Source organism: Planococcus citri, chromosome 3 (assembly GCF_950023065.1).
Source record: "Planococcus citri chromosome 3, ihPlaCitr1.1, whole genome shotgun sequence".
Lineage (NCBI taxonomy): Eukaryota > Metazoa > Arthropoda > Insecta > Hemiptera > Pseudococcidae > Planococcus > Planococcus citri.
The window spans coordinates 63,269,036-63,274,664 of NC_088679.1; positions in this window are offsets into that span (position 1 = coordinate 63,269,036).

Consider the following 5,629-nt stretch of genomic DNA (forward strand, 5'->3'; position numbering starts at 1 on the left):
TTAAAAAAAGACAAAAAAAACTAACGTTGAATTTTTCAAGGAAAAAAAACAAAAAAAAGGTCTCGATGATTGAAATCATGCCCGCCTTTTCGTTGCCCTAATTTTCGTAATGATTCATTTTTTATTTTATTGCCCGCAGCGATCGATGTAATCTTGAATTTTCCAACTATCGAGTTGGTTTTACTTTTAAGTGTATTTAATAGTTTTGGTGTATTTTCCTTATTATTTATATACCTACATATTAATGTTGTGGGCACGGTATCGATTTCAATAGTGTTTTTCTGGTTTTCTATCTCGATAAAAATGTTTAATTTTGTGCCCAGAAGTTCAAAATTCGAACATTTTAAGACAAATTTCTTAAATGAATATTTCTCTCCATGTTCATAAAAATCAGCATGATTCGGATTAGCGTATTCAAAATTTTGAACAGACTCTATGTCAAAATTGAAATCCCCAGAAATCATGGGGTAATTTTTGATGTTGAGTGGAGGAGGATGGGGAATTGGTCAACAAACAATATTTTTAGCAAATTCTCCTTTCGATGCTGTCTCATTCACGATGTTTTATTCAAGAGGCCACAAAAAAGACATTCAATAAAGTTGAACTCTTCAATATTTGCCTAAAATACCAAGGTATCTTAAGAATAAGAGACCAACTTTTTCATCCTTGGACTTTCTGATTTCACCTCAGATTATTTCAAAAACCAACCCCCAAAAAGGAAATAATCATACTTATTGCCGCAAAGGATTTTGTGCTCCACAATTTTAATTTCTGTTTTTTTTTTTTTGTAAAAACCCTTAATTTTTTTCAAAAATCATTAAGAACTATGTTGTGGTGTCCCTAGCCTTAGTAGCTGTACATGGCACCCTTAAAAAAAAAAAAAATTATAAATAAAAAAAATCCTGAACATTGTAAACTGATTTATCATTGAAAATTGGTAGGCTAGTATAGTATAAAGAAGAAACTACTGATTCTGGGGGGGGGGGATGAAAAAATTGCAGAGTGTAAAATTCTGTATAGGAAGCGTAATTCGTTTTTTCTAGAGAGTAGGTACATATTATTTTTGCAATATGCTTTGATGAAATTAGGAAATTTAAAGGTAGAAGATTCAAGATGTTTAAATTTTTTTAATAAGCACAAAAAAATTAAAAACATGTTACGAAAAAAAAGTGAAAAAAACAAAATTGTAGAACAAAAAGTACCCCATCGGTAACGTGTGATTTTTTTGTGTGGGGGGGGGGGGGGGTGTTTGCTAAAATATTTTGAGATGAAATTATATAAAGAGAAAGTTCAAGGGTGAGATTAGTTGTATAATTTTCTCATTGGATACCAAAAATTATTTTTCCAGGTAAAACTTGCGTGAATCAAAATTATAAAGCATGAAATTTACCATCAATAAAATGTGATTCTTTTTTTCAGAAGAGGGGAGAAAGGTTTAAATACATTTTGTGAGGTGAAATTGGGAAGTTCAAGGATGAAGTCAAAAAAATTTCAAATTTTTATCGAACACAAAAAATTGGTTTTAGAGTAAAACAAAACATCGTACGTACAAAAAAAAATAAGCATACAGGATCAGACCTCGAGCATCAAACTCGAATATTTAGAGACAGCAAAAAACAACAAAACAAAACAAGTGGGTAAGGAAGCAAAAATTCACTATTCGAATCGACATAATGCTCATCTGTGAATTGCAGAAGTTACACCATTTGCAAGCAAAGATTTACTAATTTTGAAAAATTCGTCGAACATGAGAAAATAATTGTATGATTTAGGTGACTTCACTAGGTAACTCTTAGTATTTGGGTGGACGAACAAAAAAATTATCATGACAAATTCCCTACCTTCAAAATTCAAGGGGCAAACACAATCTGAAAATTTGAAAACATTAAGGTTTGAAGTATTTCAAATTTGGAAATGTTGAATCAAGTTTGCCTCTTCAATTTTGAAGATAAGCTATTTGTCATAATCACATTTTTTTTGTTTATTCACTCGAGTACTATGGGTTATGGGCATCATTTGAATAATTCAAACAGTTTTTTTTTTATTTTTGATGATTTTTTTCAAAATTAATCAATTTTGAGTTTAGCGAAGCACGTGGTTCCTTCAATTCACAAGATCTGATTTCACCAAGTTCCTATGCATTACCTACTTATTAAGTAGGTACCTATTTTTTCAACAAAGAAATCAAAAATCAAAAACTAATGAAGTCATGGCAATTTTCAGAAATAGGTATGTGCTGATTTTGATTTTGCTATCATAACTATGTATACGTACAATTCTTTCCAATGAAATCAAGAATGAAAATACCTCAAGCAAGGTTTAGATTATGGAGAGTATAGCTCCATCTGACGTAAGACTGTGTAACTGGATTTACAGAACAAACACTCCTTCATAGGAAACTACCGCTGACTACGAGTATTGTAGTGGAACATCTATGGCAGATCTGCGTCTACGTAGTTACATAGTAGATTCACAGATGACGATACCTCATCTGCTGATGGCCTCTGTTCGAAGAAATTTTTTACCAGTGAACCTCATGAAGTGTCCACCGGGGATTTGGATGGGAAGTGCTCTCAGCGGTTTAGCCCTTGGCCCAAGTAACTACCACACCATTAAAATTTTAGCTGCCAGTTTCAAGTTTGGCTCCCATAGTAAAATTTTGAATTTTGAAATCTCCAAAAATCATCCACTCCGACGCTCAGGGTTTCCCCGCGGTGTTGTCGTGGGAAAATTCTAACCCATGTGCTTGCTCAAGGGCTTCTTTCATTTTCCCATTCAACTTTATTTTTCATATTAGGCCTACATCTTTCAAGGATTATTCGAATTTTCATCGAAAATTGAATAGTTTTCAAAAAATATAATAACATGAAAAATTGTAATTGAAGAATTTTGTTATGAAATGAATTTACAATTTGCAGTAAGTAATTTTTTGTGCCTCATTTTTATAAATTTGGATTATTTTTGTGTAGAATTTAATTTCAAAATGAATTTTTAATTATATTTTGCAAGTGGTTGCCCAGGAGCTGGGGAATCAGACTACAAAGAGTAGGAAAGAGGGAAGAGGTGGCAAATTTACAAGAATAACACATCGTAACTTTCAAATTTAAAGTAGAATTAACACTTTTTGGTAAATTGAAATATTTTTTCAAGTTTTCTTCTCAAAGTAAGTACCTATAAATTTTTAATCAATTTTCGGAATTCATATTGCCCCCAGATGACTAAATTTCGAATCATTTTTCGGAATTACCATTGTCTTTAAATTACGAAATCAATTTTCAGAATTCCGCATCTCCTCCGAATTATGAAATTTTAAAACAATTTTCAGAATTGAATGTAATGAATGAATAAATAAATTTTATTTAAAGACGCAGTAACTTCAGATGGTCTCTAAATGACAAAATTCCAGATCATTTTCCAGAATTACCAGTGTCTTCAAAATTTCGAAATTTCAAATCGTTTTTTGAGTTCACATAATTATATAGTCTACATTACAAAACTTTAAATCAATTTTTGGTATTTCCATTACTCCCAAATTATATCTGCTTAAGATTGTAAATGAATTTTCAGAATTCCACATTGATTTCAAAGTAACTATACATTTTTAAATCAGTTATCAAAATGCACATTGCCTCTAATAATTATTAAACTTTTATTCATTTTTCATAATTCCCATTCCTCCAAATTATGAGATTTTGAATAAATTCTTGGATTTCTGTTTGCATCGCCTCTAAATTTTCTAAATTTCGAATCGATTTTCAGAATTCTACATTGTTATCAAATTATGACATTTTTTGGTCAATTTTTGGAATTCAGATTGCCTTTAAATTAGGCCTATAATATTTTGAATCATTTTTAATAATTTCCATTGTTTTCAAATTACAGAATTTTACATCATTTTTCGAGTTCAAAATGACTACAAATTACAAAATTTTGAATCATTTTTCAGAATTCTGTGTTGCCTTCGAGAATACGAAATTTTAAATCTACTTTCGAAATTCACATTAAAGTCCAGCTTTTTTCAATGGCATAAAAGTTCAAAAATATTGAAAAATTGCCACAAAAATTTAAAAAATGAACAAATCTAAAACAATTTTAAAAAATGAATTTTGGCATTTTTTTCTTAAATTCTGAATTATTTCAAGTTAAAATTATGCAAATACAAAATTTATCAAAGGTTGCCACGTTGAAGTTTTTGATTTATGGAACATTACTTGAAGAGCAAAAAAAAAGTGATCTTGGTATGTGGATTCACGGTTAAGCACTTGAAAACCATTATTTAGCCATTGATCAGAATCAGAATATTAAAGTGGGAAAAAGGGATCAGAATTACGACGAAAATTAATTGATGAAAAATTGGGAATTGCTCTAAATTTAAAATTCAGCATTCAAGTTAGTACCATTAGTACGTACTTTCCTTGTATTTGAATTAAAACATTTCGATTTTTTTCTCAAAACACAGTGACAGGGGGGAATGAAAATTAAGGACTTGCAACTTCAATTTAGCGCCCCCCCCCCCAGGAAGGAAATGCAAAAAAGGCCTGATGATCACAACAATAAATCAACAAGCTTAAACTGTAACAATTAAACTTACGAGTTACGATTCCAATAATAAATCACACTTAGGTATCACCCAGGAATTTGTCTTAATCACGCTACCATGCTACAGTTTGTCATGCACTTATCGATTGAAGGTGGCGTCGTTTAAGAACCAAGTGAAATAAATGACTAATTCATTCACACTGTTTGCGATAGCGATAGTAAATAACGAACAGCAGTATGTAATTAGATAAATTGAACCCAATTATAGAAACTTCAAGTGCTCAAATTTTGGCCAAACAATCTGTGCTGGATACTTAATCAACTCAACGCTGTCAAGACAAAACTTTAAACGATCGCCAATAATCGAAAAATCAACTTGGGCAGCTGTTTTGAGGGTTTATTTCCACCAGTCCAAATTTCAATCCAATCGGAGATTACGATGGGGTGGGAGGGCGGTTCCTTGTAAGTGCTTAAATTTTTAAGTTAGTGAGAATGTGTTTGAGAACCACAAGCTCACAATAATACCTCGAAATATATTAAACTTCTTCTTATATTTATTAATTAAATTTTTTGGTCCCAAAATTGTCCATGATTTCGAAACAGTTTTTTTTTCGCGATATTTCATCTCTACTACTGCAAATTTCGATCATCAGCGAGCTTTGAGATCCTTGGAATCAAGTTTTAATTGAACTTAGAATGCATGTTGCTTGTCATAGTGACATTGACACATTATCAGCAGCACTCCTTATTATAATTTCATACCAACACGACTACTGCAGTTGCATTACACTCTCCTCCTCTCACAGACTTGTTACGACAGGTGTAACGAAATTAAATTACATTTGTGCTAAATGAATATTAAATTTTCGCTGCAAAGTCATTCACACATTTTAATTATAATTATGTAAAAATCTAGCAAAAATATTGCTGTGTGGGCACTGGCGAGGGGGGAGGGGGTCCAGAGAAAGGCACGAACGATACACGCACAAACTCATAGAAGTCACACACAAACAGAACGCTAAAGACCAACGTGGGTCGGTAAATATGAAAGCTCGATTCGCGCATGCGTGACCAAGTTTACTTATCGACT